Genomic DNA, 16,548 nt, shown 5'->3' with positions numbered 1-16,548 from the left:
TCCATAATACAATGTTAGCAACTAATGCAATTGCAGTCAAATTAACCTGGTTGCTTAGTTGGATCAGTGTTCTGGTTCAGAGTTCTCACCTATGTTGCTCTTATTCTGCAGACTGGATGGGATGAAGTCACACGCACTAGTATGTTTTCAAGAAGACACAGTATATATACACACACAGTTAAGAAAGTGCCACTATGCTCCAAAGATTACCAGTTTGAATTGTGGGCAATGCTGCTTGTCATCAGCAGCCAGAGTCCGAGAGAGCACAGTTGGTCATGCTCTCTTAGGGTGAGTAGAAGGTGGGCCAGACCCCTCGCCAAGTCTAGTGTAATGTTCGTCAGCACAAGTGTTTGTTACCTGATGTACCAGAGCTGAGTCGCTGCTCTTTCCCCTGAACACACTGGATACCCAGTGATATTGCATCAGTGACAGTTCGAAGTTCGACAGTTAGAGGTGGTAGTTCATTTCACATGTATTGGAGGGGGCATGTGCTAGTCTTCACTTTCCTAATGTTGGGGGAAAGTACTAATGATGGGGGAGTCCTAATGAGTGGGTTGGGTTATTTGCCTTCCAAATTAGGGGGAATATGGGATAAAATAAAAGATTGTAATGTTTAGAGGTTCTGAATGATGGTTTTGATCATTTTACACTGTAACTTTTTCACAAACATAATTCATAATTCCATAAATCGTGAAGTACTTTAGAGAAACCCTTCAATGGACTTCAGGAGATCCACAAAGACATTAGACAGCAAATGATCAGTCAGTTCTTGAAACTGATTAAATGAAAGCAGAAAAAATAAAAGTTTAAATAATTGAGAGACTTTGAGTCAAACTGACTTCATGACTGGGTTGGAATATCTCCAAAACATTAGGCAAGTCTTGTGTGGTGTTTCCAAGAAGGATCCAAGAAGTCCATACTTCACAACGTACACACCTTAAAAATATCTGCAGCTAATGTCTTGATTCCAGACACCAAAAAACATCATTAAAGGTCCTACGAAGTCCATTCCTTTACAGGTCAAAACTGTTTTAGTAGCACAGCTATTTAGTGGCAAACTATGTTATGGCTGATCAGTGTAGCCTTCACATTGAAACACATGGGAAAATAATTAAGCTCGCCAATTCAAAGCTGCTGGAACAGAATATAACAATGAGGAACGCCATTTGGACGAAGCCCACCACTGACAGTCTGCACCAAGCTAACAGACAGCCAATGGCATCAAATTTACAATTGCCCACAAGCCCAGCCAGCCAAAGAGCCAGCTCATGAGCCTTATCAACAGGTGCTCCAAGTTTGTAGGACTGCTATGCGAAGTGCAAAGGAGCTAAAAATGTGGAGCTGGTGGAGGGGCATGTTACTAATACCTTGCACTTGGGCCCTCTTACTTGTGGCTTGACACACTGCTTAATGCCATTTGATCCCCGTGACTCCTGTGAACCGTGATGCAGTTTGGAATGCCTGGGCTGAATTGCAGCTCGGAGGTCCGGAGTTAATCTCGGTAAATAAACTTGTTTGGACTACGACAAGTTTATTTGTAATCCCTTAGGCAAGTCTCTGTCTGCTGAAAACACAATCATAGATGCTCTAATTGAAATGGACCAAGGAATCCAGGACCAAGGAACGTAGAATGCTGATTACTGATTACTTAATGTGTGTGAATAAGACAGCAGACAATCAATTATTGGTGGTATCTGGATATAATTTGGCGAATTTTGTTGACATTTTTCATTTATATGTTTTTTCCTGTGTCACCTGATGAAATCCCACAATCCAAACATAGAAAGTGTTCTTGGACATATCCTGTCAAGTGTTAGAATATGGTTGGATAGGATCCAAACTGACTACATGACTGGGTCAGAACATACACATTCCCTCCTGAAATCTGTGTATTTGGGTAAGTAATGAGCTTCCATTTATTTACAGTAAGCTTAGCTTTCCAGATTTCCACTATAGCTGGGTGCAGCAGCATTAGCATTAGTGGCTAAGTGCAAAGCACGAGCAACGGTTAGCGCAAGTAGACTCCTTCCAACAGCACTACACTAAGAAACCCTTAGTGTTTCAGTAAGCCAGGGCGATATTAGCTAGCAGTTTGTCCCATGCGGTAAACATGCAGGCTACAGTCTAATTTACTCACCTCTGAACGGTAACAGAACTAGCGGTCAGTAACTAATGCTAATGCTGCTTCAGCAGTGCTACCCGGTGTTAGCTGCAGGATACAGTCCGATATACTCACTTCTGAACAGCGAAAGAGCTAGCGCGTAGCGCGGTTAGCGACTTATGCTTATGCTGCTTCAGCCTTGGTGCTCAAGAGAAACTTCCCTGAAACTCCTGTATAACTCTGTACTTCAGCAGAGTGGCTTTACTGCTCCTTACAACCTGACTGCTAAAATTCATACATAAGGTGCATTGGATTATAAGACACTCTGACGATTTTTGGGAAAATTAAAGGATTTTAAGTCTGCCTCACAGTGCAAAAAATACAGTAGGGAGGACAATGACACTATGACTTTAAGACTGTGAGCCGTTTGTTGGCTGATGTATCAGAGCTGGGAATCCAGCACTTTCCTTCTTACATATTGGCTGCCCAGTGATGCTGCATTGACAGCAGTTCAAAAAGAGGCGGAGTCTGACTTCACATGTATCAGGAGGCATGTACCTTTCCTCACCCTCCTAGTGACAGGAGCAGTGCTAGTGATAGGGAGAGAAAGTTTTAACTCAGGAAAGTCAGAAAACCTTATGACAGCTACACATGTTAAACTGCTGTGAATCTGGAGACGAAAGCTTGTAATTCTTAGCTCAGTTAACAGCATGAAACCATTCTGTTTACCACAGAACATGCTAATTTCAGTCTGACTGAAACCCTACTTATAAGTGTTTAGACGACAATGATATGGATCTAAAGACTTGCTTAGCTAGCCTTTCCTAGATTAGAAACAGATCCAGGGAAGCCAGCACACTGTGCCCTCGAGTTCTGTATAATGCTGACATGTGTACCATAAAATATCCCTAGACTAATCCAGCTGAATCTTGACCCTAGAATCAAAAATCACAATAGTCTCTTTCTTATCAAATAATCAGCTGCTGGTAGCAAACCAATAAATTAACCCACATTTTAGACAGTTTAATGTAATTTTTCAGTATGAAACTTCTTCTGCTTGCCTTAATTACTTTATTCAATATAGAACATGAAAACTAAAACAAAATTGCAATGTTATGTTTTAATGTTATGTAAAATTATTGTTTTATATGTTGGTCTTTTAACAGTAATAAAGTAAAGAACATTTAAAAAGTTTGAACATGTATTTTCTTTTTATGAATAACGAGTGAATTATCCTAATTGAACCATTACCTGTTTAGAGGTCAGGAACACCCTTGCACTAAATATTGATAGAATAATTAGCAATGGAATTAGTAAAAAAAAATATTTACACTGCTTGTAAGGATTTTTTTTAACCCTGGAACTCCATTGCTGTTCCTGACAAATTAACATAATAAGAGGTTTAATAAAGAACCTACAAAGGAAATGACTGGAAAAACTGAAAACAGAGCCATTTTCATTTCATGTTATGTTTGTGACCTTCGTTGAACAAATTACAAAAGATAGTTTATATTTTCCTGAAACATCCATTGGATTTATTTGAACTCAGATTAAATTTCTTGAAATGTAAATTTAAAGCTATGTCCATGCCCGTAATGTTGCATCCTGCTTTAAACATGTTCTGAACAAAGTAAAGAACAATAGTAATTGCCATTTGGAGAGAATCATCTTTGTTTGTTGAGTGAATACAAGGATTTACCCAAATTATCTGCTGGAATCCCAATCGCTAGACACTTTCTCACACAGAACATGCACACGTCTGGGAATCCAGACTTGGGAATTTGGATTCATTAGCTTTGTTTGTCTTTAACATGTGCTGTACTCAGATGAACCAGGAGCCTGTAAGCATGCTTAGACAAGAATCAACAAATCTCAGGGATAACTAATTGCTCCTGGATTTAAAGGCATTATCTTTAACAATGTGTGAAAACAGGGAGATGTGCGACAGCCTGGCAGTAATTCTCTCTGAGACGAGAGAGGAGTAAAGCACCCCTGAAACGATGTGCGACGCTGACTAATAGATATTCACTTTGTACTTGACAACAAGTGCTAATGTTTCTGCCCTACATGTGACTTTTAGCGAGGCTCTTAAGTCTTAACTGCTACATGGTGTGATTTGGGGAATTCTGACTCCCTCCTTCAAATCACAGCGGCTTTGAAAAGGGCAGTGGTGTTTAACAGCCTTACGTGCTATAAGGATACTGCTTGAAGGTCAGAGAAAAATATAATTTCAGTTCAACCACTCTGGGGCACACTGGCACCTGTGGATAGTCGGGCCGAGCACCAGAAACTCTGTAATAAGGCGACACACTTCAGAAGAAATTTGATTTCTCAATAGAGATTTGAGTTAAACTTTTTCTCCTGTCATTTTAGGCTGTGACCTGCTGTAGCCACTTTATCTTCCAGAAAAGGAGATTCATTCCACCGTTTGACTCTAAGAACATTGTGAGAGTAAAAGGAAAGTCTAAGCTCTTTTTTGAGCTGGGCTCTCTGGTAGCAGTAGAAGTAGAAGTAGATTTTGGTGCATACAAATAAAACTTTAAATACATGGAATAATTGTTTCTCAATTTAGTTTTTTTTTTTGTACCTTTTGACATACCGCTCTAGAAAAAAAATTAAGAGACCAATTTAGTTTCTGAATCAGTTTCTCTGATTTTGCTATTTATAGGTATATGTCTGAGTAAAATGAACATTGTAGTTTTATTCTATAAACTACAAATAATATTTTTCCCAAATTACTAATAAAAATATTGTCATTTAGAGCATTTATTTGCAGAAAATGAGAAATGCCTGAAATCACAAAAAGATGCAGAGCTTTCAGACCTGAAATAACGAAATAAAACAAGTTCATATTCATAAAGTTTTAAGAGTTCACAAATAAATATTTGGTTATTTGGTGGAACAACCATGTTTTTTAATCACAGTTTTCATGCATATTGGTATGTTCTCCTCCACCAGTCTTACACACTGCTTTTGGATAACTTTGAGGTTTTTATTTGGTGAAATCAAAGAAATTCATCATTTGTGTGTTTTTTTCCCCCAGAGCTGTATATGAATCTTTACACTAAGGCTGCACTATAAACATATATTTTTTATATTGTATATTGTTTATGTATTTTTTGTATATTGTATGATCTCTCACTTTTATGCAAATAAGCTGCTGCTGGCCATACCCCATGTTTACTGCTGAGGGTTTACAACATGTTAGTGTTCGCTTGTGCTAAATGGCAAGACATGAACAAGCTAGTTCATGCTTAACTGTGAAAGAAGCACAAAAATCGTTATTTAAAACTACTTTTTTCTACCTCATCTGCTGACTTGCCACGAACAGTAGGTAGAAATTTCTCCATCAGACAAAGGACGATGCTAAACCAGCAGACCGATATGCCGTTTCTTTAAGTGATTTAGTGAGTGGGGCTCTAGGGGAGGTTGACGGGTGAGAGCATGCAAAAAGTGAGTTTCGCATAACATGTCCCCCTAAAAGTTAATGTCTTTTCCTTATTCTATAAAAAAGTTGCTAACTTGGACATACAAGGTTTTTTGCATGATGTCATGCAGTCTATATATACTGTCTTTCACAGCTGTGGAGCAGCAGGAATTACAGAAGCAGAAAGTTGAGGACCAACCCGTTCCGAGGGAGCTTCCTCCCCCTGGCCATCCTGCTGCTTATCAGCCAGTAGCACAGGTGTATCAGTCTGTACCCCATCACTCACACACCTCACCTGAATGATTCCCACTGTGGATCTCTATGGGAAACCACACCTTATCGTTACACCTTTACCCCATACAAACTTACTCTGCACTTTCCCAAAAATATACTCAGTTACACTGCATACAGCAAAGACCACCAAATAACTTTCTCATCTCACTCACCTTGTTTCACTTAGAACTTTAAACAATGCATACGTTTCTAGGCTAATTTAGTATATCTATAGCCACACATAAATAAATCACATTGTGAGTGTCATCTATTAATTGGACTATACTATATCCCCTGTATATTGTTTGTTGTTTGTATTGTTTAAAGCACTCTCTCACTTTAAGTGCTTATATGTAAACATTCATGAGAACATCTACATATTGCATAGCTTCTTCTAGCTTGCATATTAAGACTAGGCACTGCAATTACTCAGTTAACTTGCCCGATTTTAAACTGACATGTTAGTACTATATAGCCATGTTAGCAAATTCCATTAAGAAAGTTCAGCTGAGAAGAACTCTAGAATGTAATAAATTCTCAGACAATCTCACCTGGCACTGTTTTTACATGAAGATCAGAAGCTGATAAGAAGAAGCAAAGCAAATTTCAAAATAAAAACAAAGATCAGATAAGTTTAGGTGGTGGGCTGATTGAAATGTTTTTCAACTACATTTGAATTTGAACAGTGAAATATTGTACTAAATTAAATCATTAGGCCTGGTCAGAAAGATTAGGATGGCCAATAGTTGCCATTAAGGATGCTTTCACACCTGCCTCATTTGGTCCAGCCTTTCTGACTTTCCAATTTAGGTCCGAACCAAAATAGCAGATGAGAAAGGGCGCAAACCACGGTCCTGACCAAAGCACCAGTTTGGTTCAGACCAAACGAGGTGGTCTCAGTCCGGATCTACTGAACCATAGTCTGGTTCATCTGCAGTGTGACAACACTTTTCCAGTTGGCTCAGATGTAGTAGTAGTTCTTCAGTCCGCTTACTAAACTAACCAGACCAAATATACACAATGTATTAAAGACATGAACCTTGATGCGGACATGTGAAAACGCCCTAAGAGTCAGAAGAGGAGAACTCCAGAGCGTAATAAATACACTGATTTTTCCAACCTTGAGCCAAACCTCAAACCATGGGTTCCTCCCAGCAGTTAAGAGGAACCGTGGAAGTCTAGACAAGACCAAGAAGACAAAATAAAACCTCAGCTATCACTGTCTAATCACTGTCTGTGATTACAGATGATCAGAGCAAAACCCACAGCTAAGGCAAAACAAATTTTTTACACGCTGGTTTGGGTATAGATCTTGGACAAATTAAGACGTCCAAAAAGTATAACTGAGAGAGACTGGGTAAAAAAACAAATTTAAAATGAAGTACTGACTTAGTAGAGAGTTGCAATTTTTAGAATTGACACACGTAATCTTTATTTTATATTTGTAAATTTAAAGATAATGTCCATGTACAATGCATAACATTTTAGACTTCAACAAAGTCACTCCCCCAATCATGCCAATTTAAAATAAAAACAGAAATGTTTCCCTTTTGTATAGATTTTTTTTTTTACTGTAGAAACAAAAGTAGACTTTTGCATTTTTAGAGATCTTGATATGTATTAGTGTAAATATGATTCTGAAAAATAAGAAAAGACACAAGTTAAATATATTCACTCTAAATCATCTAATATCTGTTGCTTAACTGTAGTGAATGGGAAGCATTTTTTCTATCAAAATTTCAAGATATTTAAATGAAAACCAAAAAAGACTCATGTCATTACCCAACCCTTAATGTTCTCATCCGCAAGCATTATAAATCACTTCGTTTAGCAAGACTCTATTTCTACTCTTGATAAGCTGCAGCCCATTGCTCTGCTTTATAGGCAGCTTTTTTTCCTTCCAAGCAACACTCAGGACTCCACTCTCCATTCAATATTTCAAAAAACCTCATTAATTCAACGGATAATCACTTATTTTCAAGACTCCACACAACTCCAAATGACTTAAGCTCTTCTAAATGTTCTTTAAGCAGATCAACAGCACACTGCTGGCTGCCGCTGAAGAGAGTTTGCTATTTGTTAGAAGCTTTTTTATGCTCACATTTCTCAATGAAGTCCCTGAGCAGAAGAGTTCTCAATGTTCCGTATGGGTATAAAAAGTTTCAACATTCTGAAATAGCAATTATATGAAAACTAAGTGAGTCAGACTTCTCATGACGGAGAGCTGCCTGTGGATGAAGTGTATTCAAAATGATTCCTGAGGCAAACATTGCATAACGTTGCTATGTAGCAATTTCTGAGCTCTGGAATTGGATGTAGTTCTTTCTAAAACCAATTAGCCTTACCGGCAGCGACCAGCAATCGGTATCGTGCCCTTGCCGTGTTTGCAGAGCCTAAACCCTCTCTGTTTATTTGCGATGCTCTGCGAGAGGCTTTGTGGAATTATTAGCAATTAGGAGAAATTAAAGTAATTGCTATTTGTTGCCGCTGTTTAAACACTGCTTACATTTCAGGGGTTATTCAGATACACATTCAGCCACATATCTCCACCGTGACCAGGCTTCATTTGTGTTCTTGTGCACCAGTGAACTTGTGTTTACAGTCCATGCACAACTCCGCCGGATCAAATGTCCTTGGCTTCCCCTTAAGTCAATGAGAGAAGGTACTACTGGCATAATAACAGGAAGCGAATTCTCGATCCCAAAGCAATAAAGCAACAACTTGCATTCTGGACTCCGGAGTATAGCTGGAAATGGAAAGCAGCCAAATGGCTTTACCAGGACCTGATCTTTCAGCAAATTTCCCATTCATTCCATCGTCCAAAGTTTGCAGGGCCAATATCTACACAAAAACGCAACGTTTCAATCCCAAATCTCAAGTCCATTTCACTCCCTAACCTCTGATCCACTGCTTCCAGACTTCAGCTTCACTTCAGACTCCTTTTCTTAACTGGGGCGAAAGCACCAAGGGGAAAAAACTGTGCAAACATTGCTCAATGTAGTGCAATATTTATTTCCTAAATGTCGAGATGGAGACAAGCACGGCTTAGCTGCATATCTCAACAGCTCGGAAAAAAAAAAAAAACACTCAAACAGGGGTCCTAGGCTTTTAATGGCCTGCTCTACATTCATCTCAGCACAGATTTCTACTTTCTGTGAGACGTTTCCGTGTGTTTTCTGACGTGCAGCTCATTTTCCGGAGAAAACACCAAGTGTGTGCTTAGTGTGCAGTGATGCATAAATCATTAAGCGATACTCTGAGCAACACTGAGAATGAGTAAATGAGCGAGTGATGGCTGAGTATACAAACACTGTTTATATATTACAAGCTCCTTATGAGATGTGCTGTGCATTTAGCATATAAATGGCTCTTTAAATGTGTAACAACTGATGCTATGCAAAATATTTTTAAAGGTATTTTCTTTGTTTAGAAAAAATACATAATGGAACAAATTAAATCTTAATCAGTTATATACTTCATTCACATAAATGTAAAGCTCCTGACTATAATAAGAAGGATACTATCTTTATCATCACTACTTGATGTAACTTTCAACTTACTCAATTACATGATGATTTTAATATAGAAATTGGATTCTAAACTAGGGCTGCACAATATATAGTTTTAGCATCAATATCTCAATGTAGCATCAATGCATTAATAACTTAATGCTTACATAATAGAACTTGCAAAATATACAACAGCAGCTCAGTGATATTTACATGTATATAATAAGTCATTATAACAAACATATTGCACTAATTATGTATAAATAAGGTGCATTAAACCCATTTTTTAAATAAACACATATTTTTCACACTATAATATATGTATAAATGCTACCAGTCAGGTTGTAAGGAGCAGTAAAGCCACTCAGCAGAAGTGCAGCGTTATAAAGGAGTTTTTAGCTAATACTAGCTCCGGCGCTAGCTCTTTCGGTGTCCAGAGGTGAGTATATTACACAGTATTTTGCATGTTTACCGTGTTAAAATAAGCTAAGTAGGACGAACCTATAGCTGATATCGGCCTAGGTTACCATAACATTCAGGGTTCCTCAGTGTAGTGCTGTCGGGCAGCATTCACTAGCGCTAAGAGCTGCTAACCGCCATTAGCTCTGCTGCCACCCGCTCTGTTGAAAATATTGGAAATCTAAGCTTACTGTAAATAAACGGAAGTGATTTACTCACCCAAATAAAGGAAGTTTTAAGGAGAGAAATCTGTGTAGATCACTGTGCGACTCCCTTGTTCCTTACTATTGTCGCTTAAAATGCATCTTATAATACAGTGCACCTTATAGTCCATAAAGTATGCTAATATCTAATATAGTATGTACAGTTAAAACAAGAAACCTGTGGGCAGGAACACAAGGCTCAGCGGATCAATCAGCTGCTGCTGCTCGCGTCATAAACAGTAACATTTCTGGGGAGGGAAAGTGGGGTTTGGGGTGCGCGACAAGCTACGACATAGGGTCCATAGTTACAGGTAGTTTAAATTGACCCTAAAACCTTATAACTATGCATTTCCTAACAACTTCATTGTAGATTAATATGAAAATACGGAAGAGTTTTAATGTCTGATGATTTGTGTTATTTTCTTACAAAACTTTGGTCTATTTATCATCAGAATTCAATATTCATCATCAATCACAAGAGTCTGCAAGAGAAAAACAGTAGGCTAAACTGGAGACCTGCCAAATAAATCCCCTGAATACTCTAAAAAAAGAGTGAGGAAGGGAGCAGAGCAGCTGTTGGGGTATCAGAGGCCAGCCATATCCATCTGCATCTCACAGTACAGCCAGGAGTTTATCCTCAAGCTGTGTAAAGAACGCTGTCCTTCAAGCGCTTTGATGGGAGCTTATTGATATAATCAAGGCAGTTCTATTCTCGGGTCCATCCCCTCTGCACCCAATACCTGTGCTTTAATCCAGATCAAGCAGTGCACCTTTACGCAGCGTAGGACTGACTGTCTGGGAAAATAAGCTTTTTTGTCATCATTATTCCTTCATGCCCCCGCTTTCAGAAATCATCAGCACTACAATAGCCTTATTCCTCCAGTGACTAACCCACACACTCGTTTACTGTCCGGGAGATATACGTGATGCTAGCGAGTGTAGGAAGTTGGACAGCCCATTGATCATAGGTACAGATAAACTGCTCTTTCTTCACAGGATTCAGTAAACAAAAAAGCTAGTATTTATGATCCAAAGCAATGCCTGCATGCAGCCTCCATAGACCATGTGTAACATTATGGACACCTCCTTGTTTATATACTTCTACAATCATTATACACAGTAGTGTTGCTGGAGTTTTTAAACACCGGCTCTCCCATCCACTGCACAGATTCTTTCTTTCTAAGGAAAAAAAATACTATGCAAAGAAAACTATTCTCCAATTTTGTTTTATCCCCACTTTTCCTTTATACTGTATAATTTATAATAATCTGTAAATTGCAGTTCACAAATTATCATGATCATGCACTAGACTTCAGAGAGCTCCAAGTAAAACAATTAATATGTGATCAGACATTATCAACCATAAAAGTTCTTGTAAACTGTGTAAAAAGTGTGCCTATATGCTCAGTGGAGCTGAACAAAAATAGATAATGGGCGTAGAAACAAGGAAGTGGTCATAATGCTTTGTTTTACTGCTGTATGAATACATATTTATTGTATATACCACTTTTTATTGGTAAGTCTAAAAGTTAATAGGGTCTTCTCCTAAACGTAGGATACTGCTAAGAAACTACAGTCCAAATAAATAAAAAAATATGTTTTTTATAATTCAGCTACACCAGGTGGTCCTATTTAAAATTCACATCAAACCACAGCAGGTGTTGGACACCATACTGAAACTGGAGTCAGATTTAACACACCAGGCTTCTTCCTTTTTCTTTAGAAAGAAAAGGAACATTAAGAAGCTTTAAAAGTGAAAATTATACATTGTGGAAATTAGGCTCAGTAAGAGCGGACTCTGTCAGGCTGATGTTGCTGTCTGGGGCTGTTCAAAGGTTAAATGTTACTGTGCTGTATTGTCATCTATGTAAAAAATCTGCCATGAATGAACAACAGATTCCAATGAATCACTTCCAAACATCATTAAAGACAAATTCAGTACCATATGGTGTTTAAATGGATACAAGATAATGATTCATCATGACTTTATTGTCTCTATGAGACACAGACACAACCTAGATTGGGGTTTAATCCAGTATTTTATTTAGAAAAGCAATAAATGCATATTTAGGAGGACAACTGGGGTTTTGCTTGTCTTTATTTAGAAAAATGCAAAATTGTACCATTTCAAAAGTAATGTCACACTTATTTGTTAGTGTAGTTGTAAGTGTACTTGCATATACAAATTTTAACTAGATTTTAACTTAAAAAAAACTAACTGTATGCCTGTATCTTTACAAATCATAAATGTTAGAGGAAACTGGGTCTAAACTGATCCAGATGAAATAATGACAGACTGCACACATGCTGCCAAACACACCTTGGATTGGATTCTGAACTCGGGCCAAAGAATAAATCCTCTAGCTGATTCCTCACAGACAGAGGTACGGTACAGCTAGAGGCACCTGGAGGGGATTGCCAAGCTTCAACATAGCCAATCAACAACCAATTCCTGTGGTCTATGCCAGCAAACGGCAATTTTTCTGTAAATGTTCTTGATGTTTATCAACCTCTGCAGCAAAAACAAACATCAAACGGAAAAATTAGGTTTTCTTTATTTAATTTATTTGCTGAGTGATATGATGAAAATAGAATTTCACGATATTTAATGATATTTTCACAATACGCAATATTTATATTGATACACATGTTCACAGTCAAAATGCATCAGTGACTCATTCAAAATATACAGCAGTTCATCCAATTAAACTCAACTAATTATGCTTTTGGTAAATAAGTATAATAGACCCACAGACTCAGACCGCAATTGGGTTTGTATTGTTGATAAAGCACTGATGATATCCTACATATGTTGAAAAAAAAAGTGTATCATCGATATGGTAAGAAAATTTAACACAATACAATAAAATATATCCTCATACTATTCACCCTCTAGAAACAGGTGTGAAAACCTGACAATGTGTGAACATAAAACACGATTTATTAATTATAAATAACACAAGCTCTGGTGGCAAGACAGGTTAGTTCACGCATTTTATATCTTACAACATGGTTTTGGTTCAAATCAGCATTACAACTCACACTGCTAAAAATAGACACACACACACACACACACTACAAGACTTCCATTTGTGTGAACGTCTGCTTCTGGCTGTTGGAGTTCGAGTGTTTGAACGCTGAAATACTTAATCTTTAGGGAGCTGGAGCACTGTCAATCTCTTCTACCATCTCCTGCTTAAACACACATCTCACAAATGGTTAAATTCCAACAAGAGATGAGATACTGAGAATTTTAATGGAAGCAGAAATGGTAGCTACACAACTTGAACTCTCCAGTGAATCAGTGGCCATGATTTAATCCCAGCTAAATGTCTTCATCTGCATATAAATGTGTTTTAACAAAGCCAAGGGAAGGAAAAAAAGAGAAAAATCAGCCTGATTGTATGCAGAAACCTCAGCAACCTCACACAGAATTACACAGATTGACTTGTCACACTAGCAAGGCTTATTATTTCCAGTGTGTGAAATTAGACACTAAGAAGAATGTGACTGGCATGAGAACAAAGTCATGGAAAAAGGGGCCACTGTACAGCCATATAAAACAGGCTTAAATAAACCATGGCATTGCTCTGAATAACAAGAAGCAATCCAGCGCCCTGACTTACCCGTTCAAAACACTCTGGCCACGTCCACGGCTCAGCTTCGCAGGTGCTGCGACTCAGGGGCCATTACGACGGTCACCGCTCCATTATACAATCGGTCCACCTCTGCAAATAAACAGTGGGAGGCCAATTAGACTGGAGAAGAGAGAATGACTGGAAGTGCTGCTCCATCCTCTCATTCTAAACTGCTGCTGAGCATTACTGCTCATGAATAGCCCTCTGCTGTACGCAAATACAATCTGTATGGAGATGAAGACCCCAGAAACTACTGATTACAAACCACAGTGATGTTTCTGTTGGTTAAGGCCTGACAGATTTCTTTAATATTACAATAATGATCATATATGCAATATTTTAAATTGCAAAATATTGTACACAGCCTGGCCCAAAAAAAAACCCACACACACTCTAATATTTAGTCGGACCGTCCTTTGCTTTGATTGCAGCACGTAATTGCTGTGAAATTGTTTCGATAAGCTTCAATCCAGTGTTGCATTAATTTTTCACCAAGATCAGCAGCATTTATGATGGTAGGGTCTGACCGCTGCACCAAGTCTTCTCCAGCACATTGGAGATTCTCAATGAGGTTAAGATCTGGACTCTGTGGTGAACTCTCTCTCAATCCATGTGTGAAAATGATGATCTCATGCTCCCTGAATCACTCTTTCACAATTCCAGCTCCATGAATTCTGGCATTGTCATCTTGGAATAAAAACGTGTCATCAGAGAAAAAAAAAAATCCATTGATGGAATAACCTGGTTTATATTCAGTATATTCAGGTAGTCAGCTGACCTCATTCTTTCAGCACATACTGTTGCTGAACAACTGCAGCATCAACCCCACATCATTTACTTACTTCAATCCAGGTGGTGGCTTTTTGTTTGGTCAGGCAGTGTATTAACAGTATCCAATATTATTATTTTCACACAACGTATTGTTGACTGATATCGGATAAAGTGCATTTTCTGAAGATTCCACTTTTACAGGCTGTTGCTAGACTGTTGTGTGTGGTTACACTGGTATTCCATGTTGCTTCCACGGTGATTGTTATGATGTGTATGTTATTGTATTCTAGTTGTTTGATGTGATGATCCTTAGTGATTACTATGGTATCCCAGATGGCTGTTAGGGTTCTGTTAGGTGGGTACTGCTTCATTATTTTTTCATATTTTTATTGTGTCATTGTGAGGGGTATTAAAATTTCAATAATATTGTTTATACCAATTACTTCTGGAACAATATATAACCCAAACAAAAATACCTATTGTGACCTTTTTTTGTTAATGATTTCTTATTATTCCATCTCTGAATAGCTGTACTCAGACCAGAGGTTTGCTACAATGTAGGTAATCCATTAAAAATCACCAGCATTTACACAAATACCGCACCCTCAATATCAGTTGACATTATTGATCCACAGATATATTGATTTGACCCTGCTGTTGTTGAGATCACTTGCAGGGAAGAATCAGACCCTACAAAACTCTCAATATTCAGTGTGTGTCTGTTGTTTTGCTCAGGACAGAGATAGCAGCCTCCTCTGACAGACAAGCATAGACTACCAAACAGTCCTATTGATTGGTGAATGTGGCATCTTTTCCCATCTACATCTTTTCTCATTTCCCCGCTGCCCTTGAGGGTCAACAAAGTCTTTTGTGATGAAAGACACTGCTCACCCTTCTGCAAACAGAAAACAACAGTAGCCAAAGAGGAGAAATAAGTGGCAGCTAAATTGGGCTATTGTTTCACTATCGTAATGGTCTCTGCAAAACATGCCAACGTGGCCCGAGGCAGCTGAAAACGGATTCGACTGAGGTCAGGTTCTGCAGATCGTTCCGTCTGAGACGTGAGAGACAGTAAAAATAGCCTGCTGAAGTAGGAGCACAGGCCTAGGCATCAAAAACACAGAGGCTTTAAAATAACTCCAGTAGCCTTCAATAAATATAGAAGGCAGAAGGTAGAGAGGAACGTAGAAGGCATGCCGAAAAGGCCAGAGGAATTTTAAAGCACATTATCCCTAATCCTTTTTTATTGTCAGAGCAATTTCACCCTCATCCGCATTCCAGAGGCATTTACACCAAGTCTGACCTTGGAACACAGCCTATTTATCACTTGCTCACTTTTTAAAATAACTCTGCCAATACGTCGTATACAGGCAGCTCCGTAAGTACTGGGATTGTGACACAATTTTTGTAATTTTGCCTCCTCTGTTGACCATCACAGCAAATCAATGAAACAATCAAGAGTGCTTTTACACTTGATGTGTAAGAAAAAAAAAATAGACAGAGAGAGAGTTTATTTATTTTATTGTTGATGATTTTGGCTTACAGATGGAAACCCAAAAATCAGTGTCTCAGAAAATGTTAATACTAAATAAGACAAATTGGTACCTTTGGCAGTGGGGGCCGTCTGCTAAGTCATGTGTTAGTCCACTGTGTTTTCCTGGAAAATCTTACAGCACTTCATGCTTCCCTCTGCTGACAACTTTTATGGAGATGCAGATTTCATTTTCCAGCAGGACTTGGCACACTGCCCACACTGCCAAAAGTACCAATTGGTCTTATATAATATTCAAAATTTCTGAGATACTGATTTTTGGGTTTTCATTGGCTGTAAGCCATAATCATCAAAAATAAAAGAAATTAACACCTAAAATAGATCACTCTGTGTGTTATACATCTATATACTATATGAGTTTCACATTTTGAACTGAATTACTGAAATAAAGTAACTTTTCAATGATATTGTATTTAGATACACTAGTATATCTGACTATTGCAATATTTAGTTTTGCATTACTATATATTACACACTGTTTAAAAAAAATCCACAATATAGAGATAGTGTGAGCAATATTCTTGAAATCAATATAAGTTGTACTTGTTTAGCTACTAAATGCAGATTACTGTATTTACTTGTTATGCATGCACTAAATATGCTGAACTTTTGTTT

At 38.1% G+C, this 16,548-nt stretch overlaps 1 protein-coding gene across 4 annotated transcripts in view; it reads right to left on the bottom strand.

Moving 5' to 3' along the window:
• The window catches only part of enox2 (ecto-NOX disulfide-thiol exchanger 2), a 381,399-nt gene that overhangs the window by 348,506 nt on the left and 16,345 nt on the right, over positions 1-16,548 (bottom strand). For all 4 annotated transcript variants that reach the window (XM_049474865.1, XM_049474866.1, XM_049474867.1 and 1 more), the window contains one exon: positions 13,599-13,700. The gene's annotated coding sequence lies outside the window, so the exon portion shown is untranslated. The remainder of the gene's footprint in view (positions 1-13,598; positions 13,701-16,548) is intronic.

This window comes from Astyanax mexicanus, chromosome 2 (assembly GCF_023375975.1).
Source record: "Astyanax mexicanus isolate ESR-SI-001 chromosome 2, AstMex3_surface, whole genome shotgun sequence".
NCBI classification, from domain to species: Eukaryota; Metazoa; Chordata; class Actinopteri; order Characiformes; family Acestrorhamphidae; genus Astyanax; species Astyanax mexicanus.
The sequence above is the reverse complement of the archived record's forward strand: the minus strand, read 5'-3'. Positions and strand labels throughout refer to the sequence as shown.